Source organism: Osmerus eperlanus, chromosome 3, assembly GCF_963692335.1.
Source record: "Osmerus eperlanus chromosome 3, fOsmEpe2.1, whole genome shotgun sequence".
Classification (NCBI taxonomy): Eukaryota; Metazoa; Chordata; class Actinopteri; order Osmeriformes; family Osmeridae; genus Osmerus; species Osmerus eperlanus.
The window spans coordinates 23,127,274-23,140,586 of record NC_085020.1 but is presented as its reverse complement, the minus strand read 5'-3'; the positions used below and the strand labels follow the sequence as shown (position 1 = coordinate 23,140,586).

Below are 13,313 nucleotides of genomic sequence, written 5' to 3'. Positions count from 1 at the left end.
TCTCCTGCAGAGTGGGGGACAGTCTCAGTGTGTGTGTGTAGGGGAGAGATAGCCTCAGTGTGTGTGTGTGTGTGTGTGTGTGTAGGGGAGAGATAGTCTCAGTGTGTGTGTGTGTGTGTGTATAGGGGAGAGATAGTCTTAGTGTGTGTGTGTGTGTGTGTGTGTTTGTGTGTGTGTGTAGGGGAGAGATAGTCTCAGTGTGTGTGTGTGTGTGTGTGTAGGGGAGAGATAGTCTCAGTGTGTGTGTGTGTGTGTGTAGGGGAGAGATAGTCTCAGTGTGTGTGTGTGTGTGTGTGTGTGTAGGGGAGAGATAGTCTCAGTGTGTGTGTGTGTGTGTGTAGGGGAGAGATAGTCTTAGTGTGTGTGTGTGTGTGTGTGTCATAATCACAATCACACACTACTCAAAGAACATCCTTGACACAAGAGCCTAGTCTTCATAACAACACTACTGATTTTTCATTCCTGAAGGGTAACAAATCATATACATATATATAAAAGGTATCTCAATGAATTAGTATGTTATGCACATGCACACATTTTGTGGGTTTGGATAAAAGCACGCACCGAATGAATCAGATTTAAATGTAAACACGTAAATACTACACTTTCTACAGCGTATTTTAAGAGTCCAAATTAGATGTATAGAAGCTACATGAAATGTGAGGGGTTATTCTGGTGATCATGCAGCACCACTAACCCGCAGAGACACAGACAGGCTGTAAAGGAACTGAACCTTAGGATTGAGAATAAGAAGAAGCGTGACTAACAAATTCTAAACACATTTTATCTTTTCCTCAATGTCTGCCCACTTCTTCATTCTGCTGAGATGTTGCAGAAATGATTTCCTCTTGGGTAATTCTTTCTCTGTAGCAAAAGCAAACGGCCAGTTGTCTCGGGGGTTCTCTGTCTTGAGGAATAACAAGAGAACAGGTGTTTCCTTAAACAATCCCACAAACTGATTACTGACTGACAGTCCATTTGACAACATTGAAAGCGAAAAGGCTATTGCAATCCGACTAACACGCAGTGGCAGAGATGATAATTGCTGAAATAATAGAGCATTTTTTCCGCATTCTAAAAAGCCAATCCCGATGTAATGATGAGAGATTAAAACGGGTTTAGCAGCAGAATTAGCTTGATGTTATAGGTAATTAAGCCTATGGCTCAGTGGTGGTTTTCCTGGTGCTATAGAACCACCATGAGTGTCTACATTAATTTGACTTGGGCTGTGTGTGTGTGTGTGTGTGTGCGCAGGTGTGCCCACACGGTCGACTATACACACACACACACACACACACACACACACACACACACACACACACACACACACACACACACAGCAGGCTGTTGGTCCCAGGGAGAAAGCCATGTTTGCTAATGGTCCAGGGATGATTTATAGAAATGGATGAGGCTGAATCAGAATCACGTCTACAGACAGGACGGTACACACACTGCCTCTCCCCCCGGCAGCCTTCAGGGACTGGACACACACAAGTGCCACACACATCCCTGTATTCTTAATGAACATGTGAGTACAACCTGCACACCCCACAAAACACCAGTGACTGCTTAAATGGCAGAGGATCAGGAGCAGGTTAGCTGTGAAAACATCACGTCTATGATGCCTGTAATTGTGGACTGTGCGCGCGTGTGTTAAAAAAAGCCTTCTATTGTAGTTTGGAGTGTGTGTGTGTGTGTTTAAGGAAACCTTCTAGTGTTGTTTGATGTGTGAGGGTGTGTGTGTGTGTTTAAGAAAGTGTTCTAGTGCTGTTTATATGTGAGTGTGTGTGTGTGTGTGTGAGAGAGCCTTCTTAACCACCACCCTGGTAACAGATGGCTGATGCCAACAGTGATAATCCCACAACAGAGTCATCAGCATGGATCAGCAGGATTCAGACTGCGGACACAATGTCTTCTCAGCTAATGGAAGGAGCAGAGCATAGAGGAAGGAGGCAGCGCAGAGTGCCTTGACCCCATTCAATGTCAGAGGCGCCTCATGGCTCACTGGTCACACTGCTGCAGCTCTGCACTGGCTGGCCTGTCTCTCTGGCAGTCCAGATCTCTGTTACAGCCTCACGCATGCACGCACGCACACACACCTTCTCACTCACACATTCAAATATGCCATTCATACACACATACAGTATATACGCTAGTGTGCTTTACACACACTAGCGCACACACCTGCTCGCTCACAGCGTATGCAATACACACACATATGTACACCCACATACAATACACACTTACACAGGCTACACAAACACACACACTAATAATAACAACATACAGTAAGTGCATGAATACTCTCCACCTGTCTATAAATACAGCAAATGATAACTGTGGATGTAATGACGGCGTCTGGTCCTGATGTTCTAATGGTTGTGTGTGTAGCCTGGTGTGAGTCACTTTGTGGAGGACTGGGGCCTGGGGCCTGAGGCCTGAGGCCTGGAGCTTGGAGCCTGGGGCTTGGAGCCTGGGGCCTGAGGCCTGGGGCTTGGAGCCTGAGGCCTGAGGCCTGGGGCTTGGAGCCTGGGGCTTGGAGCCTGAGGCCTGAGGCCTGGGGCTTGGAGCCTGAGGCCTGAGGCCTGGGGCTTGGAGCCTGGGGCTTGGAGCCTGAGGCCTGAGGCCTGGGGCTTGGAGCCTGAGGCCTGAGGCCTGGGGCTTGGAGCCTGAGGCCTGGGGCTTGGAGCCTGGGGCTTGGAGCCTGAGGCCTGGAGCCTGGGGCTTGGAGCCTGGGGCCTGGGGCTTGGAGCCTGGGGCTTGGAGCCTGAGGCCTGGAGCCTGGGGCTTGGAGCCTGGGGCTTGGAGCCTGAGGCCTGAGGCCTGGGGCTTGGAGCCTGAGGCCTGGAGCCTGGGGCTTGGAGCCTGGGGCCTGAGGCTTGGAGCCTGAGGCCTGGGGCTTGGAGCCTGAGGCCTGGGGCTTGGAGCCTGAGGCCTGGAGCCTGAGATCAGCCCTGAGTGTGAGGCTCCTACCAGTCCAGGTCCTCACACAGGACACCAGGTCAGCTCACCACCACACACCCCTCCCCCCCATGTCTCAGCAACATGTTGGAGGCCTGTTGCAACCACACCTTAAGGGTTGGGTAGCGGCTCAGTGGTGGAGCGTTTCACTGCAGATAAAGAGGTTGCCGGTTTGAATCTCCCCTGTACGTCGCGTTGGATAAAAACTTCTACGAACAAACACGTTACATTAGAATGTTGCTCAAATGTAGATTTGGTATAATTGCAAACAACTACATTTTGGCGTTGCCCGAAAATGTGTAGGGAGGGCCAGTCAGGCCTGCACCTCCACTGACCTGCGAGCCTGAGGAGAACCCATGTTCCCCCTCCCTCCTGGGGGACAGATGGGGCCCTGGGCGGCCCTGGTTGGGGTGGTGGTGGATGAGGGCCATGCCGTCACCAGGTGAGGGGGAAATGCCATCATGCTGTGTGTCATTCACGAAACATCGACTTCACATGGTCAGATCCCTCCGAAAGGATGGTCACACAACAAACTGGTCTGTTTCTCCCGTCTGGACCTCTGGTCTGAGAGGAGCCCAGGGTATGGAGGGAGGATGTGCCTCTACAGCCCCGCCCCTATGTGCTGTGGCAGATGGCTGCACAGTGCAGCCTCACATGGCCAGGATCCCTCAGCCTCCCCCAGCCCAGTCTCCACCACAGGGGGGGTCCCCTGCCTGCCTCGCTGGGACACACATCCAGCCCTGAATACTGCACTGATCCTGCAGCACACACACACACACATATCTCACACAGACAGACACATACTCTCACACACGCCTTGCACACACACACACGACATTGCACGCACACACACACACACACACTGTGCACACACACATGCCGCACACACACCTCCCAGATTAGCCTTCCACAGCCAGAGACGGTGTAGTAGCAGGCAGGCAGGGTCTCACTCCTCTGACCTAGTAAACAAGGGCACACATCTCACACTCTCTCCCAGGTCTGTTCATAATACGGGGATAATACTCCATTCTTCCTGTTCTTAACAATGACCCACAAAACACAAAAGGCTGGCTTTCTGTCCTCATCATTCCGCGGGGAGCATACATCTTCTAAGAGGACCTTCACGCCAAAAAAGTAATTTCTAGTCGCATCGACTGCCGAGACAAGTATCGAATGCGGGCGTGAATGAGGGAGAGGGCGGGGGAGGGGTAGTTTGTGAGGCAAATGAACTCTGATGAATGATGTGGAAGTTCAGTATGACAAATGTTTGGAGAAACACATTTGTCCTTCACAGCGCGGCGTTAGCACGGCTGAGGCAGGCGAGAGGAGAGGCGGCGAGCGCCCATCATTTCCATCAGGAGGGAAGCAGGGGCGGAACGGCAGGAACTGGACCCCCACATGCTCCATCCAGACTGACATCCATCACACACACATCCGCAGGGCTGGAACCGCCCATGACCCGTCAACAGGAGGCATTAGAAATCAAATATGTAGCCCCTGCACGTTCCTAATTAGACACAAAGAGAAGTAAAGGAGGGAGGGAGACAAGGAGATAGAAAGAGAAATACAGATCAAAAGAGAGGGGGGGGAAAGAGGCAGATATGTTGAGAGAAATAGAGAGAGAGGAGAGAGGGGGAGAAAAAAGGAAAGAGAGAGGCGGGAATAGGAAAATGGAAAGAGCGGGGGAGGTAGAAAAAGAAGTACTAGCCACTTCATTCATCCCTCAGTCTAATCCTCTGTTCTACGAGACCAACTCCCTACTGTGGTCTGAGTCTAGGCTACACTGAGGCTAATGTCTGTCTTATTACATCTGTATGCCGTCATGAATACCCCTGGCAGTAGATACGGGCCTATAGCTGGAGACCTCCAGCACAACAGATGCTGTTTAGGTGCATATACAGCCAGCCCTAATGAGCCTTTCCAGGAAGGAGAGAGGAGAGGCGAGGAGATGGCATGGCAGGCCTATGCTTGTTAGAGATAATCACACTGTGTTATTACTTTACATTACACAAATTCCCATCTTAGGCCTCTTGTTTACTCCTGAATCATTTGCGCGACTCTTCCTCTCCCAGAGGCAGCATCTCAGCGATGCCACTGATAAGGAAGAAATGAGGAAATAAGTGTGTAAATGAGGGCCGCGCCACGTCCGTGTCAACATCCACGCTCTGGTTCTGATCACGGGAAGGAAACACAGGCGCGTTGTGTCACATCGAATGAAACCAACGGACGAGTCTGACACTGAAAAGGGAGGAGCTGCAGACAGACTGCCACCGCAGCGCCACACCACCTCTACCTGCTCACACAACTCTGAGCATACTAGCATGTCAGATTCTGAACGTTTGTGTGTGCGTGTGAGTGTGTGTGCGTGGGAGTGTGTGTGAGAGAGTGAGAGAGACAAAAAGAGAGAGACAAAGAGTGAGAGAAAGAGACAGTAGCAGAACAGAGGAAGAGAGAGTGGGACATGCGAGGGGAGGGGAGACAGAAGAAGGGAGACCTCCATCAGCGATCTGATTGGAGGTTCTTTCACTCATGATATGCATAATGCAGATGACACGCATGTGAGAGGCAAGACAAAAAAAAAAGAGAAACGGCAATTGCTTTCAGCCTGGAACAATGAGAGTCTCCGAAGCCTGAGCGTGGCCAGCCTGACACTCTGTTGTCATCTGAGAAGCTATAGAGGACATGCGTCTAATGCTATGAAAACCAGCGTGCATTTTGTTATCCCAAAATTCCTTTGGCTAGCTTTTAAAAATATATTTAAAACAAGTTATAATTTACTAAAAGACAACCACACAAGGTCACTCTCAAAAACCTATTTTCTTGGAACGTAAAACTCCAAAGCCTTTGATGAAAAATGTAACTTCTAAGGCTGTTGTGATGATATGAAATATTTCAACACCCCAGTAATACAATCATACAGTAGCAGTACTCCAGACAGACATTCAGCCCACACAAAAGGGTCTGTTTACCTCGTCTAAAATTCACACTTTTCTTCTCTTAAAAAAGAAAACATATTTTCAAGTTCCCACCAAGTGTTAATGTAGGTGATAAAAATGCAGCTCTTCCAAGCAAAACATAATTTGCATAGCTTTAACTCGCAACTTCAATTATCCACACAAAGCAAGGTGTTAATGCAGCTGGACTATGACTCAAAAACCAGGCTGGGATTCAGAAACACATTCACCATTTAGGCTCCTCAGTCTAATATGATGGGGGGATGGTGTATATTTGCATGTAAACAGGAGAACCAGCCTGAATATTTATAGAATGCAATCACCTGACAGGAGACAGAGCTACAAATTAAACATGAGACCAAGCCGCCGGTGCAAAGGTTATCTGTCATTCTCCACCGCTAAATAAAACCAGTCAGGCCCAAGGGCATTCTCTATCTGCTTTCATTCCACTGTAGCACACACAAGACATCTTCATTGGCAATTTCTCATTAGGGAAACTATTGGAGAGATAACCAACATAAAAGACTTAACTTTTTTTTCCTCAGAAAGTTGCACAACCTGTGATAAAGGAAACTCAATTAATCCCACTCATCAGTTGATGGGTACACACAGTAGTCTAGTTCAGGATTATTTTCAATCGTATGATGGGCCAACTTGCTGTGTCTTGGTCATAAAGACTGTTGGTGAAGTCCTTTCTCCAGAAGTCATTACTAGCTTTACAGTAGTAACAATGGTGCTGTCTGTCATGAGGAAACACAACACCCAAAGTCCAAGATCCTGAGCAAAGAAAGATAGTACTGTGCAGTTCACCAGGCTAGCAACACTACAGGCCTGTGTAGGCTAGTTCACCAAGCTAGCAACACCACAGGCCTGTGTAGGCTAGTTCACCAAGCTAGCAACACCACAGGCCTGTGTAGGCTAGTTCACCAAGCTAGCAACACCACAGGCCTGTGTAGGCTAGTTCACCAGGCTAGCAACACGACAGGCCTGTGTAGGCTAGTTCACCAAGCTAGCAACACCACAGGCCTGTGTAGGCTAGTTCACAAGGCTAGCAACACCACAGGCCTGTGTAGGCTAGTTTTAGACTAGTTCACCAGGCTAGCAACACCAGTAAGGCTGAAGGCTCCTGTCTGTGTTTAGGGCAGGACAGCTCCACATCAATGACCTTCACGCATTATACGACCAGCTAAACAACAACATGTCTGCTTGCTATTTATGTGGAGGGAAGGAGCAGAGCTTTCATCCTGGTTGTGCCTCACCACAGTGTTGGGGTTGGCATACAAGGCGTGCAGGATCAAGGTGAGCATCAGTATGATGTGTCTGTCAGGCTTGCAGACGGAAGTCCATCTCTCCTCTCAGAGGATAAATCACACGACAGCAGCAACACTGAGAGTGGAGCTGCTCTGCAGCCGGATGGAGCAATAAACATCCACCACATCCCTGACAGAGCGTACCTCACACACCGGGAGAGGAGGAAGAAGACGAGAGGGGGGACACAGGAGAAGAGGAGGCGGAGGAGGAGGAGGAAGACGAGAGGGGGGACACAGGAGAAAAGGAGGCGGAGGAAAAGGAGAAAGGGGAGAATGAGGATAGTGGAGAACAACAAAAAAAAAAACACAAAAAAAACCCACACTCAATCACTTAAGTGCTACATTTACCCAAGTTCACTTCAGCGCTGGAGTGTGTAAATCTGGCCTTGGCACCTGGCTGCCACAGGGAGGTTTGAACAGCCTGATATTAGGCAAAATAACATCAAGTGTTGCAAAGTGCTTTAGATAGAAGTGAGGGGACTGAATAAACTGTTCTGCCTTTGAAAAAGGGCCCAGGCTACAAGGCCCATCATGCATTCTCACACAACAGGAACACATGAATTCACTTCCAACCTGCAGATCTGCATCAACACTCTACAGGAAATATACACAGGCTGCTCCTACACTAACCCCCGTGCTACAAAGGGTGCGGGAAAAAAACATGGAATTAAACATCCATGAACTGAAACCTCAGTCTCACAGTAGAGAGGCCCTGGACCTTCCAGAGTGGCCCTGGACCTTCCAGAGTGGCCCTGGACCTTCCAGAGTGGCCCCAGCATGGTTACAAAAACACGGGTCAGCCCTGGACAACCAGGGTCCAGCCAGCCCTCTTGGGACATTGTTACAGCTCCACAGGGAGAGGCTGAAAGGAGCTGAGGCCTGATTCACAAGCCACACAAAGCGCACCTTAAATACCCTACCCTGTCCTTGTGTGAATCTGAGGTGGGGTTTCTGAAGTTAATGTGTTGTGGGCGCCTGGCCTGGGAGTGTGTCAGGGGCAGAGAGAGAGGGCTGAGCCAGACTGGCGGGAGGCTGACAAGAAAGAGAGGATCTCCACGGGCAGCAGAGGAGTTTAGCCACATGGCCCCTGCATGCACACAAAGGAGAGCGTGGAGCCGGTGGCTGGTCCCAGCACACGACCACCCCCCACCCGCCTGCTCAGCCTCGCCTGCTCAGCTGCAGCACACTGACTGACTGCCATTCAACTCCATCTGTCAATCAAACACTGGCCCGCCCCCACATTACTATCAACGCATGCTGAAGAATGTGCGCACAATTGGCACGCACGCACGCACACACACACACACGTCAGTGTGAAGACACAGCATACTAAACATATGTGAAGCCCACACACACACAAAGATTTTTTTTTTAATTAAGGCAAAAAACATTAAATTAAACATTTTTTTTTTTTTTAAATACTCTAAATATATGTGTATTTTTGGTTGTGATTTTCAGGGATGTGTAATGCGCGCTCCCCTCCCTCCCAGCCCACAGGAGGAGAGCGCTGGAGAAGAAGGCCCTCCCTCCTGGGAGGAAGTCAGACATGTCACTGGGGGGAATCACGCTCTCTGGCAGCAGCTGCTGGCGTTACCAGACTCACCTTTAAAGATACTATCACCCCTGATTAGCATCATCTAATCAATGCTGTGAATTGACTTCTAATTAACATGAGCACACCCTCCCCTATACGGACCCTGAAGACACAGAGAACCACTACAGTTGTGACCAGAACAACACAACACAAAACAAAATCGAATGGTTTTCAGCAGGCGCCAGGCGCCAGCCCTACAGCTCAGCCTGCACGTTGAATCACAACACTATCAGTCCAGCCAGTCTCTCCATCACCGTCTTGACTAGAAACAAAGATGGCGACGTACGCTGTGTAGTACCAATTACACCACAGCACAGGATTTCATTTCAACCAATGTGTTGAACAAATGGCATTCAAGTCTCGCGGTTTGAAGAATCCTTTTTGCATCAGGTTCTGGAGGTGTTTTTCAAGTGTGCAGAAACACAGCAATTATCTCTGAGCATATAACCTAGTATAACCTTAAACTAAACACTGCTCCTTAATGTGGCAAATCTGCATAATAATCAAGAGGAGACAGACTCTAGAGAAATGTCTACATCAACAGCAACGGGGAAAAATACCTTGCACAGGATTTTTGTAATTCCTGCATGGATAGAGAACTGCCTTTAAGAATACACAGTCGGATTTGAGGGCTTGATTAAAATATTTTAAAAAATGCAAACCCTTGCAAAACAACTGTGAAGGTCACTGTGCAGAATCCTTTCAGAAGCGTTCTAAAAGACGAAGCCAAACACAAGTGGAATGGTCTCGTCCACACAATCACAGCAGCATATAAAGCTGACATTAATCACACCAGCTCGGCTCCACTGAGTTGTACTAATAAGTGTAAAATTACAGCAACAACGTAAGATGGATAAACGGCTGGATGGTGTCTGATATTTCAATACTAAAACTGCACATTTCCTGTTTGAAGAGGGTCACACATTAGTTAGGAGTGAGGCCGTCTCATTACAAGAACACACTGCCAGACTCCTCCTCACCAAGACCTGGGCCGAGCTGCTAAACACAACAGAGGTTACGCAAGAGGGTGACTATTAGAAGAAGAAAAAAGGCTTTGATGTTTTTTTTGTTCATTTCAGGGGAATTCAATTATCAAGTAACATGTGCCCTATGATGTTTTTGGGCAAAAGTCACACAATGAAGCAATTTGTATTCAGCTGTGATGAATAAAATGGAGTGTCTCACATTTGGCCTAATTTCTACTTTGTATGAGTGCCACTTAAAACCAGAGCCCAGGTTAGCCCAGGGGTAGCCCAGAGCTAAGTGTAAATGACAATTTAGAAGCCATGAACACATTCTGAACATCCACAGTCTTTCACAGCAAGCTGGCACCACTTTTAAGAGAAAACATAAAAGAGTTGGTATTTTTAACCGGTGGTAATCCTGACTGTTTCCAATCCTCATCTCTATGTACAGTTATGACTATTCTCCTCAGTTGTTGCAGGGACACTTCTTCCTGTTTAAGGGCCAACCACAGGCATAGGCAGGCTGACATGTGATCTGAGTTGCTAAGGACACTAGCCACTACAGAGAGGTCACTATCGGTCACAGGTCTGTATGAGGTTGAAACACACAGAGGCTGCCTTACATGCAGTACTGAGGTGAACATACTGTGTCCTACATCACAGAGCACACATTTCTAAAGGAGAACATTTTTTAACACATGAATCATGACACAATAAGGCAATTAGGTGCTAAAATATGAGAGAACAGCAACTAGCTCTTCTAAATAAACAGTAAAGGGCCATTTAAAGAGAGTTCTGAGTCTATCATTAGTTCAACAGAGCTCGTTATCAAGTCTGTACAGTCAAAGCAGCGTTCTTCTGTATGTCAGGAAGGACAGGCCGTGGCCCACACCTTTCACCAACACCCCTCACACATGCGTCACGTCAAAGGGGAAAAAGGAGGCACTCCAAAATCTAAACCGCACTCCTCCATTATCTGATCCCCTGGATCGCATTAGTCTCTGCTGCAGAGCCAATGACTGCAGCCCAGTCTGAGCCGAGACCCGCTTAGCCAGTAAATGAAAGGTTATCAGAGACGGTGGTGTCACGAGCCTGTGTAGAACAGTATTGTTATGTGTACAATGGGTACTGTTCTCGTTCTGTGCTTGTTTAACTGTGCACACAGGTAGAACTCAAATGACATTTGTGGGGGTTATTAAATGAAATAGGCCTTATTGTTTTTCTCCCAAAAATGTAATTAAATGAAAAAATCTCCTCTAGAGGATGAAACCGAAGACCGAAGATTTGAGGCGAGGGGGGAAGGGAACAGAGAGGGATGAATTTATTATTGCTCAAAAACACCTGAAATTCATCTGAGATTTAACAGTGAGCGCATGGCATGTGCAGCTGTGGCTTACACAGCGACAGTACTCAGGGCTGAGAGTCACTGGGGAGACTCATCAGGCTATTTTTATTTTGATGAATGTGTGAAGAAAATAACTAATTTCCTGTCTGCCTCTGAGCCATCTTCTAAAAAGAAGCCTCTCTCTTCCAAATGAACATTTCCATCATGCCGCTTTGGTCTTTCCTGTGTGTCTTTGTCTCTGCCAGGTCTAAATGGGGCGCGTGACGCCCGTGACCACTCAACAGCAACAGCCTGAGCGGGATACACATGGACATGCTAATAGAAGAACATTTCCCAGATATGAATGATTGCTGCACACCAGCCTCTTGTGGGAACCACATCTAAAATCCCTACTTGTAAGAGAAACTTTTCATTTATCAAAAGCTGTGGCTATCTACATTTACATTTACATTTAGTCATTTAGCAGACGCTCTTATCCAGAGCGACTTACAGTAAGTACAGGGACATTCCCACAAGGCAAGTAGGGTGAAGTGCCTTGCCCAAGGACACAACGTCATTTGGCACGGCCGGGAATCGAACTGGCAACATTCAGATTACTATCCCGATTCCCTAACCGCTCAGCTACCTGACTCCCATATCTGAAGCAGAACATGCTGTGTGTCCACACATGGGGACAGTACGGAACCTGTTCTGAGCTATGGTGGTGGCACAGGGCTTAGACACCTGACTTGGACTCAAATGCAAGCTGACTGTCTGTGGGAGCGGTAGAGACCAGTATAGACCAGTATAGACCAGTATAGACCAGTATAGACCAGTAGAGACCAGTAGAGACCAGTAGAGACCAGTAGAGACCAGTAGAGACCAGTAGAGACCAGTAGAGACCAGTAGAGACCAGTAGAGACTAGTAGAGACCAGTAGAGACCAGTAGAGACCAGTAGAGACCAGTAGAGACCAGTAGAGACCAGTAGAGACCAGTATAGACCAGTAGAGACCAGTAGAGACCAGTAGAGACCAGTAGAGACTAGTAGAGACCACTAGAGAGACCAGGGTGAGGATCCTCCACCAACACTGTTCAGGGCTCCGAGTATCTCCAGTCCACGTCAACAGCCAGTCTGAAGCTTTCCCAGGTTGGGGCTGTGAAGTGATCTGGGATTCCTGAAGTACTCACACAGACACACACACACAGACGTGCACACACAGACGTGCACACACAGACGTGCACACACAGACGTGCACACACAGACGTGCACACACAGACGTGCACACACACCTGATGGCTCCCTGTGATGTCAGATGCAGAGGTAGTGGAAGGCTGTGCTCATCTGCACTGTGCTCATCTGCACTGTGCTTATCTGCACTGTGCTCATCTGCACTGTGCTCATCTGCACTGTGCTTATCTGCACTGTGCTCATCTGCACTGTGCTCATCTGCACTGTGCTCATCTGCACTGTGCTCATCTGCACTGTGCTCATCTGCACTGTGCTCATCTGCACTGTGCTCATCTGCACTGTGCTCATCTGCACTGTGCTCATCTGCACTGTGCTTATCTGCACTGTGCTCATCTGCACTGTGCTCATCTGCACTGTGCTCATCTGCACTGTGCTCATCTGCACTGTGCTCATCTGCACTGTGCTTATCTGCACTGTGCTCATCTGCACTGTGCTCATCTGCACTGTGCTTATCTGCACTGTGCTCATCTGCACTGTGCTCATCTGCACTGTGCTCATCTGCATGCAGGAACAGTGAGGTTCCACTGTCACCTGTGACCACAGGACCCTGGGAACCCCGTCATAGCACCTCACAGTGCCTTCTCTCACACACACTCTCACACACACTCTGCGCCAATCCTCTCCTCGCCAAACACTCTGTCTTGCTAAGGAAACTAGGTAACACCCTGTTCTATCCTGTTACGAATGGCCTATCTAATTATAAATAATTTGTGATGTGCCATAAAATAATATTAGCAATATCAGTGCCATCTCAGGCATATTTGGCAATGCATTTTCATGTTGGCTAGTAAAGGTATTCCTAACATCTGTGTGTCTGGCCTTTAAGCAGTCTTTTCTCTGCTGTTGTTGTCATAGCAGGTGCAGGTGTAGGAAGATAGTGTGAAACAGAGCGCCTCGCGCACACACAGCCTCGCTAATGGAAAGAAAATAAAAAAAATATTGAGCTGCACACAGC

General features: G+C 48.3%; 1 protein-coding gene across 17 annotated transcripts in view; it reads right to left on the bottom strand.

The window, feature by feature from the left end:
* Nucleotides 1–13,313, bottom strand: part of LOC134017876 (bromodomain adjacent to zinc finger domain protein 2B) — a 65,949-nt gene that overhangs the window by 35,240 nt on the left and 17,396 nt on the right. The window lies entirely within an intron of this gene.